Source organism: Leptodactylus fuscus, chromosome 5 (assembly GCF_031893055.1).
Source record: "Leptodactylus fuscus isolate aLepFus1 chromosome 5, aLepFus1.hap2, whole genome shotgun sequence".
Lineage (NCBI taxonomy): Eukaryota > Metazoa > Chordata > Amphibia > Anura > Leptodactylidae > Leptodactylus > Leptodactylus fuscus.
Window position 1 is genome coordinate 75,136,646 of NC_134269.1, and position 18,417 is coordinate 75,155,062.

Here is an 18,417-nt window from a genome sequence, read left to right on the forward strand (position 1 = left end):
TGGAAATCCCTGTCAGTTTGCGATTTTCGCAAGCTAACTTTTCCCCATAGAAATGCATTGGCCAGTGCTGATTGGCCAGAGTACGGAACTCGACCAATCAGCGCTGGCTCTGCTGGAGGAGGCGGAGTCTAAGATCGCTCCACACCAGTCTCCATTCAGGTCCGACCTTAGACTCCGCCTCCTCCGGCAGAGCCAGCGCTGATTGGCCGAAGGCTGGCCAATGCATTCCTATGCGAATGCAGAGACTTAGCAGTGCTGAGTCAGTTTTGCTCAACTACACATCTGATGCACACTCGGCACTGCTACATCAGATGTAGCAATCTGATGTAGCAGAGCCGAGGGTGCACTAGAACCCCTGTGCAAACTCAGTTCACGCTAATAGAATGCATTGGCCAGCGCTGATTGGCCAATGCTTTCTATTAGCCCGATGAAGTAGAGCTGAATGTGTGTGTTAAGCACACACATTCAGCACTGCTTCATCACGCCAATACAATGCATTAGCCAGTGCTGATTGGCCAGAGTACGGAATTCGGCCAATCAGCGCTGGCTCTGCTGGAGGAGGCGGAGTCTAAGGTCGGACCTGAATGGAGACTGGTGTGGAGCGATCTTAGATTCCGCCTCCTCCAGCAGAGCCAGCGCTGATTGGCCGAATTCCGTACTCTGGCCAATCAGCGCTGGCCAATGCATTCTATTAGCCCGATGAAATAGAGCTGAATGTGTGTGCTAAGCACACACATTCAGCACTGCTTCATCACGCCAATACAATGCATTAGCCAGTGCTGATTGGCCAGAGTACGGAATTCGGCCAATCAGCGCTGGCTCTGCTGGAGGAGGCGGAGTCTAAGATCGCTCCACACCAGTCTCCATTCAGGTCCGACCTTAGACTCCGCCTCCTCCAGCAGAGCCAGCGCTGATTGGCCGAATTCCGTACTCTGGTCAATCAGCGCTGGCCAATGCATTCTATTAGCCCGATGAAGTAGAGCTGAATGTGTGTGCTTAGCACACACATTCAGCTCTACTTCATCGGGCTAATAGAATGCATTGGCCAATCAGCACTGGCCAATGCATTCTATTAGCTTGATGAAGCAGAGTGTGCACAAGGGTTCAAGCGCACCCTCGGCTCTGATGTAGCAGAGCCGAGGGTGCACAAGGGTTCAAGCGCACCCTCGGCTCTGATGTAGCAGAGCCGAGGCTGCACAAGGGTTCAAGTGCACCCTCGGCTCTCCTACATCAGAGCCGAGGGTGCGCTTGAACCCTTGTGCAGCCTCAGCTCTGCTACATCAGAGCCGAGGGTGCGCTTGAACCCTTGTGCACACTCTGCTTCATCAAGCTAATAGAATGCATTGGCCAGCACTGATTGGCCAGAGTACGGAATTCGGCCAATCAGCGCTGGCCAATGCATCCCTATGGGAAAAAGTTTATCTCACAAAAATCACAATTACACACCCGATAGAGCCCCAAAAAGTTATTTTTAATAACATTCCCCCCTAAATAAAGGTTATCCCTAGCTATCCCTGCCTGTACAGCTATCCCTGTCTCATAGTCACAAAGTTCACATTCTCATATGACCCGGATTTGAAATCCACTATTCGTCTAAAATGGAGGTCACCTGATTTCGGCAGCCAATGACTTTTTCCAATTTTTTTCAATGCCCCCAGTGTCGTAGTTCCTGTCCCACCTCCCCTGCGCTGTTATTGGTGCAAAAAAGGCGCCAGGGAAGGTGGGAGGGGAATCGAATTTTGGCGCACTTTACCACGTGGTGTTCGATTCGATTCGAACATGGCGAACACCCTGATATCCGATCGAACATGTGTTCGATAGAACACTGTTCGCTCATCTCTAGTAAAGATCTAGATATAGAGATGCCAAGTGTCATTCTGTTTTAACTAAGGTATCTAGATACAGGGCTAGGGCAGCAAACTGAACATGCTCAGATAAGGGAAAACTAGCTATGACTTTTTCTAAACCGTTTGCAAAAATGTGTTGTGTCAGCACAGAGAAACCTGATAATGCAATAAATAAAACAGAAGAAAATAGAGGTTCAAAGAGGGCCAGTAACAAATCTATTCTTTGCTAAAATATACATAATTGGAGGCTTTTACTTTTTTACTCTAGTTTTCTTTAAAGAACTATATTTTTGTGTGTTGGTTTTTCAGATATTGTTCTGGGCGCTAGTTCTGGGCTGCCATGTTTATCTTGCTCTGCGGAAGTATATTTTCTTTCTTTTTGTATAATGATAGCATTAATAATACTTACGAGTTGTTCTATGTCTAGATCACTGTAGGTGCCACATGTTTCTTTTATACAAGACCCTGCTTAGCAACTATATGTCCCTATAAAAAAGTAAATTATGTACAGAAAGTATAATTTTTGGTTGAATGCATTCACTTACTGGAAGAATATAACCACAGCAGCAGTATATGAGCATTAGAATAAAAATAGCCATTTAAATATAATTTATGATCCTGGAACTAAAGTTCTCATGTTACAAAGGAGGTAAAGAAATTTCCTTCATATTATTTCAATAGGTTAAAATGGAGTTATCACCCAAAATTCTGCATGTTGTGTTTCTTATGGATAATACATAAGGGATTTTGTAATATTGCTGCTCCCACAGGAGCAATCACTCAGCTTTTCTTGAGTCCAGAAGGCCATCAAAAAGTGATCTAAGTATTACAATGTAACAAGACAGATTTGTCAATCTGGAAAAAGTGAGTGCATAAAATGTATAAGGTATAGAGATGTCAATAAAATCTAAATTTAAACCCTTTCACTGCCAAAAAATTTACATTATATAATACAACTTTACTTTAAATGCTGAAGCGTTGTTGATAAAGTTAGATATTTATAAAATATTACAGTTCATGATCTTTAAAATTACATTCCCCCTACGCCCAACAGCAGCACAACTGGGGTAATCCTGCCCCTATGAGCTGTTAGGACAGGTGGAATATTTAATTACCTAACAGCAATTAACCCCTATAAGAGGTCAGAGGACCAACTCCCCTTTGTGTTTTTTTCTGTCCTGTGGGACAGGACAGGTGGACGGGGGAGAGGTGCTTTGGCCTCCTATAGGGGTCCCCTCTCCCCCCCTAAAGATTGTACCTTGCTGCGTGGCTCTCTCCCTGCGCCGGTCCGGGTTCCCTGCTGGAGCAAGTGGGTGTCACCTGATGGTCCCCGGGATCTTCTGCTTCCAGTATCCTGGGTGATGACCATTGTATCTAATCCTCCACTCTGCAGGCGGCATCGCGGACGTCCGGGCGCTGCAGGTTCCGGCAGGTAGGAACCTTTTGTCTGCCGGCGGGGGCTGGGAACTACTTCTCAGCTCCCAGGTTCCGTCCGAGCCGGGGACTGCTTCCGGGGAAACCACGCATGCGCAGGCCGCGCGACTAAGGTATGTGCCGCGGCAGGCTGCGCAGGATCATAGGAAACAATGAACAGCAGGTAAGCAACTGCTGTTAGTGTGTCTTCCCTCCCCCCCCCCCGCTTGCTCGAAGGGGGGGGCGAGTTGTTATGAAATTAGGTGGAGCTCGGACCCAGGTGAAGGGGGCGTGGCTCCTCACCTGTCCCTCCCCCAGCCGACCTATTTAAACCCCCCCTCCACCACAGTATGGTACCTGTCGCTCCGGTTGCAGGTACTTCTGAAGCATTGCTGCCTCAGGAGAAGCTCAAGAGCTGGAAGTTCAACTGCGTGTTATCAAGGTTGGTGGTGGTGGTGCTGGGGGGAGGGGCTGCTGCTGTTGTGGCTACTGTTGTTGCTGAGGTCCGGATTTTCTGTTTTATGCTGCTTCTTTCCTCCTAGTATGTCCTCCTCATCCTCTTCGACCCTCCCTCGGAGGAAAACCACTGCGAAGAGGAGACATCTGTCTTGTGCCCGATGTAATATCCCCCTCCCTGACGCCTGTGAATACAGGTACTGCCAGGGATGTAGAGCGCCTCCCTCCGAAGCTACCCCAATCAGAGAGATGGTCTCCTGGGTTAAGGACTTCGTGTCCCAGTCCATGAGGAAAGTGGATGAGACCATTTCCCACCTCGCCAAGAGGCCTCGGTTGGAGCCTTCTGAGCCCTCCCTCCCGCCCCTAGAACGCCTTCACATCGGGGAGGTTGAGTCTTCAGAGGAAGACCCGGTGGTGGTGGAGAAGGAGGTGTTTCCCCTCGAAAAGATGGGTAGACTTTTCAGAGTCCTCAGATCATGTGATCGGGAGGCAGGGGAAGGGCCAAGCAGGAGGGCAAAGTCCTTTAAAGCTAGTGCGGACCTGGTCCAGGTAATGGAAGGCGAGTGGAGGCGTCCCGAGAAAGCATTTACACCTTCCGCTAGGTTCAGGGCACTTTTTCCTATATCTGAGTCCCAGCAGGGGGCCTGGGGACCACCGCCAAAAGTAGACGTGGCAGTTGCCAAACTATCCCGCCGCACAGTCCTGCCAGCCGAGGACGGCTCAAGTCTGCAGGACCCGTTGGACCGCCGCGTAGAGGGGTCCCTGAGGCGGGCATACTCTGTCGCCTCGTCGCAGGCCTCCGTGGCCATATCGGCTAATGAGGTGGTCTCTGCCCTACAGGCCGAACTATCTTCCCTTACTAGGGATATAGACACGGGGGTCCACCGGGACGACCTCCTATCGGCTATGTCCGATATTAATTTATTGGTGGACCACTTGGCTGAATCCTCCAGGTCGCAACTAAGACTCGCCTCCAAATCTATGGCCCTCACCACTGTGGCCAGGCGACCGTTGTGGGTTAAACCATGGAGGGTGGACAACTCCTCCAGACTAGGGCTTTGTACCCTGCCCTTTGAGCCCGGTAGGCTCTTTGGCAAAGCCCTGGACAAAATCATGGAGGATCTGGCGGACACTAAAACTAAAAATCTGCCGCAGCCGCCAGAAAGGAGAAGAACTGCCTTTCGAGGCCGAGGGTCCTCCACCAGAGGTTTCAGGGGGCGTGGACGCTCCGCTCCCCAGGGCCGAGGTAGAGGACGCGGTACTTTCCGTGACCGTAAGAAGGATCCCTGACCCATTAGTGGTCTGCCATCCTGGGAGAAAGCGGGCCCGTCCATCTAGGGCCCCGACGCAAAGGTCCCAGGGTCCTTGGCTACATCTAGGCTCCACCGGCCGAGAGAACATCTTGCCCTTTTTAGGGCCCCAAACAACTTCATCTTTGAGTACCCGTCCAGAAGGATCTCCCTCCAGGCTTCGTGGTTTCCAGAATCTTGGGCGAAGGACTCAGGTTCATCTTCGACATAGACCGCTTCCGTCTCGGGATGCGGCTTCCTTAGGGAACCTTCAGGCCAGGTACACTCGCAGGATCTCTCATAGCTCGGCCCAGGACCTTAGATCAATGGGACGAACACCCAGATGGAAAACCTTGTCTTCAAGTTTCCACCCTCCCAGATGGCAGAATTTCAGCCCCCCCTATCTCCAGGGGAGTAGTATCCACGGGTCTTCCCCCAGCTCCCTAGTAGGGCTGGGGAGCCCTTTAGGGGGACAGAAGGCCTCTCAGAGCCAGGATCAAAGAAGACCCGTTAAGATTTTTCACGATTCCATCAAATCGAATCCAGTTCCGGGGATTCACCAGGGACTCTCCTACCTGGAGGCACCTTCTCTATGTCAAGAAGCTGCGAGTCCGGAATCGCTGTCCCTAGGGACTAAAAGAGCCTATCCAGTGAACCATCAGTGCCCGGCCATGATTGGCCCGGCAGACCCATCTTCACGATGGCAGGTCCTCGGTCAGGTTTACCTAGACCCTGTTGACCACAGATGCCTCCCGGTCCAGGGGAGCTCATCTGGGGGAGACCCTGGTACAGAGCACCTGGCGTTACCTGAAGAGAACGCGCTTACCCAGCTGGCAAGAAAGTACCAGAGCTCAGGTGAAGCTTCTGACGTGGACTCCACAAATTCGGGAGTAAAGAACCAGCATGGACAGCCTGTTCACAGCCGTTTACGGTCATCCCGGACAGAGGACGAGAACCCTCTCCACGTCACCAGACGCCAGGATCCTCATCTATTTGGATCTATGTATTCCCCAGCGGCCAGCGGTTCAAATTCCAGGTTACAGTCGGTGGGACTGACTCACCAAAATGCGGAGGACCTTAGCCAGGTCATCCCCAGACCAGGATGCTCTCCACTATCCTATCAAAGGATGAGGTCTCCCCGAGGTGGATCTGATGGCCACCTCAAACGGCGCTGCAATATAGGAACGTCGCTCCCCAGTTCGGGAAGACAATCCTCCAGCGCTGTATGCCCTGTCAATACCAGGGAGGATCAGACGGAAGTGCGTCTACCCTCGTCAACTGAGGATTCGGAAGGTATTGACAAAACGCAGGCAGAACCGGAACTTGGCAAGGAAATCGCCATTCTGGTTAAAAAGGGCATGGTTCACCGTCCTCACTCTCATGAGACGGAGGAACACCTGGAGGCTTCCACCAGTGTAAACTCTGGTAACCCGAAACAGCCGGCCCTATCAAGGCCTGAACAGATGCAACCTCACTGCCTGGAGGTCAGCCAGCCTTTAGCTGGCAGAAGAGGATTATCCCAGGGAGTGCTAAGAACTTTGGCGCACTCAAGAGCAGAGTCAACTAACCAGAGCTACCAGATTGTCGCCCGAATCTTTCAGAACTGGTGTTCGAGTAACCAGCGCGACCCTGATAGGAATGCAGTCTTGGAGTTCCTACAAGACGGCCTGGAGAAGGGGCTAGCACCTGCTACCTTGAAAGTCCAAGTCTCAGCTCTGTCCGCACTCCTGGAGACCCGGCTAGCACTAGATCCTCTGATTAAGCAATTTTTAAGAGGGGCTACTAGACTCCGTCCTCAGGTGCAGCCACCGGTCCCGATCTGGGACCTGGCCGCAGTTTTGCAAGGGCTCTGTGCGCCCCCCTTTGAGCCCCTATCTGAGGTGGATTTGAAGTACCTAGCATACAAGATAACTTTCCTGTTGGCAATAACCTCTGCCAAGAGGGTCGGTGAGCTACAAGCCCTAGCGGCCTCTGAGCCATTTATAACCTTCTTTCCAGACAGAGTGCAACTGAGGTTTGTCCCAGGATTCTTGCCAAAGGTACCCACACCTCAGAACATTAACCAGGCAATCGTCTTACCAGCGTTTTTCCCCTCTCCCACCTCTGAGTGGGAAGAAAGGATGCACAAGTTGGACTTGGTGAGAGCGTTGCAGATTTATCTTGAGCGGACTGCGTCCTTTCGGAAGTCAGAGAATTTGCTGATCAATGTGTTTGGCCACACCAAAGGGACCAAAGCATCCAAACCAACTCTATCAAGATGGATTAGAGAAGCCATTATCTGCTCCCTACGTGCTCAGGACCTCCCGGTACCAGACCTTATCCGTGCCCATGCCACCCGAGCAGTGGCGACATCATGGGCCAAGAGACGTTTTCTTTCCTTGGAACAGATATGTGCAGCGGCTTCTTGGAGTTCTCAGCTAACTTTCGCCAAACATTATAGACTTGAGTGGCGAACAAGGGAGTCCACAGCATTTGGACATTCGGTATTGGCATCAGCTTGCCAGAATCACCCGCCCTAAGGGAAAGCGATACTTGCTAAATCCCCAGTTGTGCTGCTGTTGGGCGTAGGGGGAACGAAAGATTGTGAATGACAATCTGTTTTCCCTTAGCCCAAACAGCAGCACAAGGCTCCCTCCCTATGCTGTAATTGTACTATTTGTTTGGATGTCATATTACTTCTGTTAAATAGATGTCTAAAACTTTACTTGCTACTAACACAAAGGGGAGTTGGTCCTCTGACCTCTTATAGGGGTTAATTGCTGTTAGGTAATTAAATATTCCACCTGTCCTAACAGCTCATAGGGGCAGGATTACCCCAGTTGTGCTGCTGTTTGGGCTAAGGGAAAACAGATTGTCATTCACAATCTTTCGTTATAGTAGGATTAAGGCTCTAGTTTTCAAGATTTGTTTGGAAGATTTATGACCTATCCACAGGATAAGCCATAAATGTCCAATAGATGTTGGTTCCACTTCAGAGACCCAAATTAATCTTGAGAACAAGGGTCCTCAATCTCTGTTTAACAGTTGCAGTAAATGGAGAGTAGGATATGTATGAGTGACTCTCTATTCACTTTTATGTGCCCCCTACCTGGCTATTCTCGGAAGTACCATAGAAGTGTCTAAAGAGAACCATGCATGCTGGGATACTGTCCATTCATTGCAACTGTGAAACAGGGATCGAGACCTCGATTCTGGATATATGCGAGAAGGTACCTGCTTCAATGTCACATTTATGGCACATCCTGTGGATATACAGTTCTCTTTCTCTCAGGAGTCAGCTGGTGATCCCTGTCCTAATCCCTTTCAATATAGGTTAGTGTTAGGCATTCTTAGTTGTCACAGCTGTGGGTAGCATGAGAAGAGGTCATGGGAGGGATTTTGTACAGTATAAAAGGTGAATACTCCCATAGAATGGTGGACTTGGGTCCTCTTGTAGATTTATGTTAGAATTAATGAATGTCTGATCTATTGAGCTCAGGTGCCTTCAAGGTGGTGTTTGCAGCTAAGGGTAAAGTACTGGGCTGACTGAAATTTGCTGAGGTGCTCTCATAGTGACTGCATGTCTTTCTTTAAGTGCATGTACAGTCTTGTGCACTTGAATATGTTTATGTTAAACATTTCATGCATTTACAATTCTTTCTGAAATTTATGTAAAGGTTGTGTTTGTAATTTGTTATTCATTTGATAAATTTTATCCCATGTCATACACTGTGGTTACTTTATTTCAGGTTAAAAAGCCTCCCATTGATTTCAATGTGTTCCGTGTGGAAAACGGACCCCATTGAAGTCAATGGGAGTCTTTTTTTCAGTGCTGATTCTGCCGCGAGTTATCGTGCCAGAATCAGCGCCACTTTACTCTGTGTGAATGCTCCCCCCGTGGTTTGGGAAATTAGAGTGGCCTTGGAAATAGGTGGGCAAAGTTGACAGAAGACAAGGTCAGCATGAAAAAGTATGTAAGGGGGTAGATTGAGTTGTCTTCAACAATGAACCATATGGGAAACTTTTGTAAGACATATAACAGCCTCCATGTTGCTGCTACGTCTGTGTTTCTGAGATATAGCAAAACGGGATTTCTTCTTATATCTGCGCTGTGTATGAGAGATATCATAGCAGCTAATTTCATCCCACTGGTTCAGGGAGAACTTAGAGAAGGAAGGTGATATAAAACTGGTGATATATACAGGATAGAAAGTCATATAAAGGTCAGACATAATGATATTTATCATAAAGCCATGCAATTGCTTATTATGAAAAGTCACATAAAACAACTGTAACTCTCTAAAGTAGGGGTTGCCAACCTCCATACCTGTGCCGAGGCCGGTTCTTCAGGCATATTACTTGGCAGAGGTCTATCTCTAATGTTTAAAATGCTGCCGCTCTAGCTAACCCCCTTTTTCCCTCAGTGACCATATAAACACATTCGGAGAGTGCAAGTAAAGCATGATATGGCAGCTGAGCAGGCTAAAGTAGGCATTTGCTCATTTCAGCAAGGCTGAACAAATTTGTATGGGTGTTTGCAATAAAAAGAGATTGGTCTATGTGAAGGACATCCTCTGTCCCCATAAAGCTGGCTTACTGCAGATCACTCTGAGTACTGTGTTCAGCCAAAAGTCGTATCCACCAGAGAAGAATCATCTTTACGCAAAAAAGTCATGGACAAAGCTCACATAGAAAAGGTAGTTTAATGAGCCAGTTAATTGGTCACTGTTATAGTGTGTATTATATAGCTTTCATCTAGGGGTCAACATTAGAGATGAGCGAACACTAAAATGTTCGAGGTTCGAAATTCGATTCGAACAGCCGCTCAATGTTCGTGTGTTCGAATGGGTTTCGAACCCCATTATAGTCTATGGGGAACAGATACTCGTTAAGGGGGAAACCCAAATCCGTGTCTGGAGGGTCACCAAGTCCACTATGACACCCCAGGAAATGATGCCAACACCTCTGGAATGACACTGGGACAGCAGGGGAAGCATGTCTGGGGGCATCTAACACACCAAAGACCCTCTATTACCCCAACATCACAGCCTAACAACTACACACTTTACACACTCAATACCACCTCTCTGACAGTAGGAAAACACCTTGAAACATGTGTATTTGGCACTTGCAGTGAGGAGAGCTTGTCACCAGCAGTGAATTTGGCCCTTGTAGTAAGTTGAGGTTGGCACCAACATTTGTTTTGAAAATCAGGGTGGATTGAGCCTCTAACCAGCAGAGTTTGGGCAAATTCATGGTGGAGGGAGCCTCTAAACACCCCAGTTTGGGCAAATTCATGGTGGAGGGAGCCTCTAAAAACCCCAGTTTGGACCAATTCATGGTGGAGGGAGCCTCTAACCAGCCCAGTTTGGGCAAATTCATGGTGGAGGGAGCCTCTAAAAAACCCAGTTTGGACCAATTCATGGTGGAGGGAGCCTCTAACCAGCCCAGTTTGGGCAAATTCATGGTGGAGGGAGCCTCTAACCAGCCCAGTTTGGGCAAATTCATGGTGGAGGGAGCCTCTAAAAAACCCAGTTTGGACCAATTCATGGTGGAGGGAGCCTCTAACCAGCCCAGTTTGGGCAAATTCATGGTGGAGGGAGCCTCTAACCAGCCCAGTTTGGACCAATTAATGGTGGAGGGAGCCTCTAACCAGCCCAGTTTGGACCAATTAATGGTGGAGGGAGCCTCTAACCAGCCCAGTTTGGACCAATTAATGGTGGAGGGAGCCTCTAACCAGCCCAGTTTGGACCAATTAATGGTGGAGGGAGCCTCTAACCACCCCAGTTTGGACCAATTCATGGTGGAGGGAGCCTGTAAACAGCCAAGTTTGGACCAATTCATGGTGGAGGGAGCCTCTAAAAACCCCAGTTTGGACCAATTCATGGTGGAGGGAGCCTCTAACCAGCCCAGTTTGGGCAAATTCATGGTGGAGGGAGCCTCGAAACAGCCCAGTTTGGGCAAATTCATGGTGGAGGGAGCCTCTAACCAGCCCAGTTTGGACCAATTAATGGTGGAGGGAGCCGCTAAACAGCCCAGTTTGGGCAAATTCATGGTGGAGGGAGCCTCTAACCAGCCCAGTTTGGACCAATTAATGGTGGAGGGAGCCGCTAAACAGCCCAGTTTGGACCAATTCATGGTGGAGGGAGCCTCTAAAAACCCCAGTTTGGACCAATTCATGGTGGAGGGAGGCTCTAAAAAACCCAGTTTGGACCAATTCATGGTGGAGGGAGCCTCTAACCAGCCCAGTTTGGACCAATTAATGGTGGAGGGAGCCTCTAAACAACCAAGTTTGGACCAATTCATGGTGGAGGGAGCCTCTAAAAACCCCAGTTTGGACCAATTCATGGTGGAGGGAGCCTCTAACCAGCCCAGTTTGGGCAAATTCATGGTGGAGGGAGCCTCTAACCAGCCCAGTTTGGGCAAATTCATGGTGGAGGGAGCCTCTAAAAAACCCAGTTTGGACCAATTCATGGTGGAGGGAGCCTCTAACCAGCCCAGTTTGGGCAAATTCATGGTGGAGGGAGCCTCTAACCAGCCCAGTTTGGACCAATTAATGGTGGAGGGAGCCTCTAACCAGCCCAGTTTGGACCAATTAATGGTGGAGGGAGCCTCTAACCAGCCCAGTTTGGACCAATTAATGGTGGAGGGAGCCTCTAACCAGCCCAGTTTGGACCAATTAATGGTGGAGGGAGCCTCTAACCACCCCAGTTTGGACCAATTCATGGTGGAGGGAGCCTGTAAACAGCCAAGTTTGGACCAATTCATGGTGGAGGGAGCCTCTAAAAACCCCAGTTTGGACCAATTCATGGTGGAGGGAGCCTCTAACCAGCCCAGTTTGGGCAAATTCATGGTGGAGGGAGCCTCGAAACAGCCCAGTTTGGGCAAATTCATGGTGGAGGGAGCCTCTAACCAGCCCAGTTTGGACCAATTAATGGTGGAGGGAGCCGCTAAACAGCCCAGTTTGGGCAAATTCATGGTGGAGGGAGCCTCTAACCAGCCCAGTTTGGACCAATTAATGGTGGAGGGAGCCGCTAAACAGCCCAGTTTGGACCAATTCATGGTGGAGGGAGCCTCTAAAAACCCCAGTTTGGACCAATTCATGGTGGAGGGAGGCTCTAAAAAACCCAGTTTGGACCAATTCATGGTGGAGGGAGCCTCTAACCAGCCCAGTTTGGACCAATTAATGGTGGAGGGAGCCTCTAAACAACCAAGTTTGGACCAATTCATGGTGGAGGGAGCCTCTAAAAACCCCAGTTTGGACCAATTCATGGTGGAGGGAGCCTCTAACCAGCCCAGTTTGGACCAATTAATGGTGGAGGGAGCCTCTAACCAGCCCAGTTTGGACCAATTAATGGTGGAGGGAGCCTCTAACCACCCCAGTTTGGACCAATTCATGGTGGAGGGAGCCTCTAAACAGCCAAGTTTGGACCAATTCATGGTGGAGGGAGCCTCTAAAAACCCCAGTTTGGACCAATTCATGGTGGAGGGAGCCTCTAACCAGCCCAGTTTGGGCAAATTCATGGTGGAGGGAGCCTCTAAACAGCCCAGTTTGGGCAAATTCATGGTGGAGGGAGCCTCTAACCAGCCCAGTTTGGACCAATTAATGGTGGAGGGAGCCGCTAAACAGCCCAGTTTGGGCAAATTCATGGTGGAGGGAGCCTCTAAACAGCCCAGTTTGGACCAATTCATGGTGGAGGGAGCCTCTAAAAAACCCAGTTTGGACCAATTCATGGTGGAGGGAGCCTCTAAACAGCCCAGTTTGGGCAAATTCATGGTGGAGGGAGCCTCTAACCAGCCCAGTTTGGACCAATTAATGGTGGAGGGAGCCTCTAAACAGCCAAGTTTTGGGAAATTCATGGTGGAGGGAGCCTCTAACCAGCCCAGTTTGGACCAATTAATGGTGGAGGGAGCCTCTAAACAGCCCAGTTTGGACCAATTCATGGTGGAGGGAGCCTCTAAACAGCCCAGTTTGGGCAAATTCATGGTGGAGGGAGCCTCTAAAAAACCCAGTTTGGACCAATTCATGGTGGAGGGAGCCTCTAACCAGCCCAGTTTGGGCAAATTCATGGTGGAGGGAGCCTCTAACCAGCCCAGTTTGGGCAAATTCATGGTGGAGGGAGCCTCTAACCAGCCCAGTTTGGACCAATTAATGGTGGAGGGAGCCGCTAAACAGCCCAGTTTGGACCAATTCATGGTGGAGGGAGCCTCTAAAAACCCCAGTTTGGACCAATTCATGGTGGAGGGAGCCTCTAAAAAACCCAGTTTGGACCAATTCATGGTGGAGGGAGCCTCTAACCAGCCCAGTTTGGGCAAATTCATGGTGGAGGGAGCCTCTAACCAGCAGAGTTGTGGGAAAGCAGGGTGGAGGGAGCCTCTAACCAGCAGAGTTGGTGGAAATCAGGGTGGAGGGAGCCTCTAACCAGCAGAGTTGGGGGAAATCATGTTGGAGGGAGCCTAGTATTAGCAGAATTGTGCAACACTTATGGTGGATGAGTATGAGGATGCGGAGGAATTGGAGAGGTTGAGTACAGACATGGAGTTTCATGTTGGGGTGCTTTACACAGGTGGGCACAAAAATGAAGGCTCTATCCAGTGGTGGTTCATTTTTATCAAAGTGAGCCGGTCGGCACTCTCAGCTGACAGACGGGTGCGCTTGTCAGTGATGATGCCACCGGCTGCACTGAACACCCTCTCAGATAGGACGCTGGCGGCAGGACAGGACAGCACCTCCAAGGCATATAGGGCAAGTTCAAGCCACAGGTCCAACTTCGACACCCAATACGTGTAGGGCGCAGAGGGGTCGGAGAGGACAGGGCTGTGGTCGGAAAGGTATTCCCGCAACATGCGCCTATACTTCTCACGCCTGGTGACACTAGGACCCTCCGTGGCGGCACTTTGGCGAGGGGGTGCCATCAAGGTGTCCCAGACCTTAGACAGTGTGCCCCTCGTTTGTGTGGACCGGTGAGAACTTGGTTGCCTACTGGAGGAACTGCCCTCCCTGCCGCCAACGTCACATGCTGGAAACATCTCCATCATATTCTGCACCAATTGCCTGTGGCAAGCATTGATGCGATTGGCCCTCCCCTCTACCGGAATAAAAGACGAGATGTTGTTTTTATACCGGGGGTCAAGGATAGCAAAGATCCAGTACTGGTTGTCCTCCATGATTTTGACAATACGCTTGTCGGTTGTAAAGCACCCCAACATGAACTCAGCCATGTCTGCCACAGTGTTAGTTGGCATGACTCCTCTGGCCCCACCGGAAAGTTCAATCTCCATTTCCTCCTCATCCTCCATGTCTACCCATCCGCGCTGCAACAATGGGACGATTCGAAGTTGCCCGGAAGCCTCCTGTATCACCATCACATCATCGGACAACTCTTCTTCCTCCTCCTCCTCCTCCTCCTCCTCCATTAAACGCAGTGAAGCGGACAGATGTGTGGACCTACTCTCCAGCTGTGACGGATCGGATGCTATCCCTAACTCCTCTGTGTGATCTGAGTTATCCCTGATGTCAATCAGGGATTCTCTCAGAACACATAAGAGCGGGATTGTAAGGCTCACCATCGCATCCTCAGAGCTCACCCTCCTTGTGGACTCCTCAAAGACCCGTAGGATGTCACAAAGGTCTCTCATCCATGGCCACTCATGGATGTGAAACTGAGGCAGCTGACTTTGTGGCACCCTAGGGTTTTGTAGCTGGTATTCCATCAAAGGTCTCTGCTGCTCAACCACTCTATTCAACATCTGAAACGTTGAGTTCCAGCGTGTGGGGACGTCGCACAAAAGCCGGTGTTGTGGCACATGCAGGCGTTGCTGGAGAGATTTTAAGCTAGCAGCGGCTACTGTCGACTTGCGAAAGTGGGCGCACATGCGCCGCACTTTCACCAGTAGCTCTGGAACATTGGGGTAGCTCTTTAGGAAACGTTGCACCACTAGGTTGAAGACGTGGGCCAGGCATGGAACATGTTGGAGTCCGGCAAGCTCCAGAGCTGCTACCAGGTTCCGGCCGTTATCACAAACGACCATGCCTGGGCCCAGGTGCAGCGGCTCAAACCATATTGCCGTCTCATCGAGGAGGGCATCCCTCACCTCGGAGGCAGTGTGCTGTCTGTCCCCCAAGCTGATCAGCTTCAGCACAGCCTGCTGACGTCTACCAACGCCAGTGCTGCAACGTTTCCAACTCGTAGCTGGGGTCAATCTAACAGCGGAGGAGGAGGCGGTGGCGGAGGAGGAGGCGGTGGCGGAGGAGGAGGCGGTAGAGGAGGAGGAGGAGGGGGGTGTTCTTCTCGTGTCCCTGCCAGGAATGTTAGGCGGGGAGACGAGGTACACCGGGCCAGTTTGGGAAGCAGTCCCAGCCTCAACTACATTCACCCAGTGTGCCGTCAGTGAAATGTAGCGTCCCTGTCCGCATGCACTTGTCCACGCGTCGGTGGTCAAGTGGACCTTTGTGCAAAGCGCGGAACTAAGGGCCCGCCTGATGTTGAGTGACACGTGCTGGTGCAAGGCGGGGACGGCACACCGGGAGAAGTAGTGACGGCTAGGGACGGCATAGCGAGGTGCCGCAGTTGCCATCAGGTCCAGGAAGGCGGGAGTTTCAACAAGCCGGAACGCCAACATCTCCTGGGCCAGCAGTTTAGCGATGTTGGCGTTCAAGGCTTGCGCGTGTGGGTGGTTAGCAGTGTATTTCTGCCGCCGCTCCAATGTCTGAGAGATGGTGGGTTGTTGTAAAGAAACGCCTGATGGTGCCTTTGATGGTGCAGGAGAAGGAGATAAGACAGGACCAGGGGAGGATGAGGTAGAAGTCAACAAAGTGGCGGAGGCAGATGAAGTGGTGTCCTGGCTTGTCCTCTGGAGTGCATCGCCAGCACAGTCAGCAGTGGCAGTGGCAGAGGCAGAGGCAGTGGCAGAGGCAGTGGCAGTGGCGTGAACGGCAGGCGGCCTTTGTCCTGCCGTTGCTGCCTGCCACTGATTCCAGTGCTTGGATTCCAAATGACGGCGCATTGAAGTGGTGGACAGGTTGCTCTTCTCAGAGCCCCTAATCAATTTCGAGAGGCAAATTGTGCAGACAACACTATATCTGTCCTCGGCGCATTCCTTGAAAAAACTCCACACCTTCGAGAAATGTGCCCTCGAGGTGGGAGTTTTTCGGGGCTGGGTACGAACTGGAACATCTTGGGAGATTCCGGGTGTGGCCTGGCTTCGCCTAAGCTGCTGACCTCTGCCTCTGCCTCTAGCTACCCTTTTTGGTGCTGCACCTGCCTCAACATCCACACTACTTTCCCCGCTTGACATCCCCCCTGTCCAGGTCGGGTCAGTGTCCTCATCATCCACCACTTCCTCTTCCAACTCCTGTCTCATCTCCTCCTCCCGCACAATGCGCCGGTCAACTGGATGCCCTGACGGCAACTGCGTCACATCATCGTCGATGAGGGTGGGTTGCTGGTCATCCACCACCAAATCGAACGGAGATGGAGGAGACTCTAGTGTTTGAGCATCTGGACACAGATGCTCCTCTGTTAGGTTCGTGGAATCGTGACGTGGAGAGGCAGGTTGAGGGACAATGAAAGGAGCGGAGAACAGCTCTGGGGAGCAGGGACAGTTTGGGTTATTGTTCTGTAAAGCTTCGGAATTTTGGGAGGAAGGAAGACAAGACTGTTGGGTAATAGGAGGAGAGGAGGCAGAGTCTGACTGGCTGCTGGACAATGTGCTGTAAGCGTTCTCTGACAGCCATTGCAAGACCTGTTCCTGGTTCTCGGGCCTACTAAGGTTTGTACCCTGCAGTTTAGTTAATGTGGCAAGCAACCCTGGCACTGTGGAGTGGCGCAATGCTTGCTGCCCCACAGGAGTAGGCACGGGACGCCCTGTGGCTTCACTGCTACCTTGCTCCCCAGAACCATTCCCCCGACCTCGCCCACGGCCTCGTCCACGTCCCTTTCCGGGAGCCTTGCGCATTTTGAATTCCTAGTTAGAAATTGGCACTGTATACCAGTAGTAAAAATTGTGGGTGCACGTAACCCCAATATATTCTTTGAATTACCAGTCAGAAACTGGCACTATATGGCAGTAGCAAGAAATGAGGGTATTTGTATTCCCAATATATTCTTTGAATTCCCAGTCAGACAATGGCACTGTATACCAGTAGTAAAAATTGTGGGTGCACGTAACCCCAATATATTCTTTGAATTCCCAGTCAGACACTGGCACTATATGGCAGTAGCAAGAAATGAGGGTATTTGTATTCCCAATATATTCTTTGAATTCCCAGTCAGACAATGGCACTGTATACCAGTAGTAAAAATTGTGGGTGCACGTAACCCCAATATATTCTTTGAATTACCAGTCAGAAACTGGCACTATATGGCAGTAGCAAGAAATGAGGGTATTTATAACCCCAATATATTCTTTGAATTCCCAGTCAGACAATGGCACTGTATACCAGTAGTAAAAATTGTGGGTGCACGTAACCCCAATATATTCTTTGAATTCCCAGTCAGACACTGGCACTATATGGCAGTAGCAAGAAATGAGGGTATTTGTATTCCCAATATACTCTTTGAATTCCCAGTCAGACAATGGCACTGTATACCAGTAGTAAAAATTGTGGGTGCACGTAACCCCAATATATTCTTTGAATTACCAGTCAGAAACTGGCACTATATGGCAGTAGCAAGAAATGAGGGTATTTGTATTCCCAATATATTCTTTGAATTCCCAGTCAGACAATGGCACTGTATACCAGTAGTAAAAATTGTGGGTGCACGTAACCCCAATATATTCTTTGAATTCCCAGTCAGACACTGGCACTATATGGCAGTAGCAAGAAATGAGGGTATTTGTATTCCCAATATATTCTTTGAATTCCCAGTCAGACAATGGCACTGTATACCAGTAGTAAAAATTGTGGGTGCACGTAACCCCAATATATTCTTTGAATTCCCAGTCAGACACTGGCACTATATGGCAGTAGCAAGAAATGAGGGTATTTGTATTCCCAATATATTCTTTGAATTCCCAGTCAGACAATGGCACTGTATACCAGTAGTAAAAATTGTGGGTGCACGTAACCCCAATATATTCTTTGAATTCCCAGTCAGACACTGGCACTATATGGCAGTAGCAAGAAATGAGGGTATTTGTATTCCCAATATATTCTTTGAATTCCCAGTCAGACAATGGCACTGTATACCAGTAGTAAAAATTGTGGGTGCACGTAACCCCAATATATTCTTTGAATTACCAGTCAGACACTGGCACTATATGGCAGTAGCAAGAAATGAGGGTATTTGTATTCCCAATATATTCTTTGAATTCCCAGTCAGACAATGGCACTGTATACCAGTAGTAAAAATTGTGGGTGCACGTAACCCCAATATATTCTTTGAATTCCCAGTCAGACACTGGCACTATATGGCAGTAGCAAGAAATGA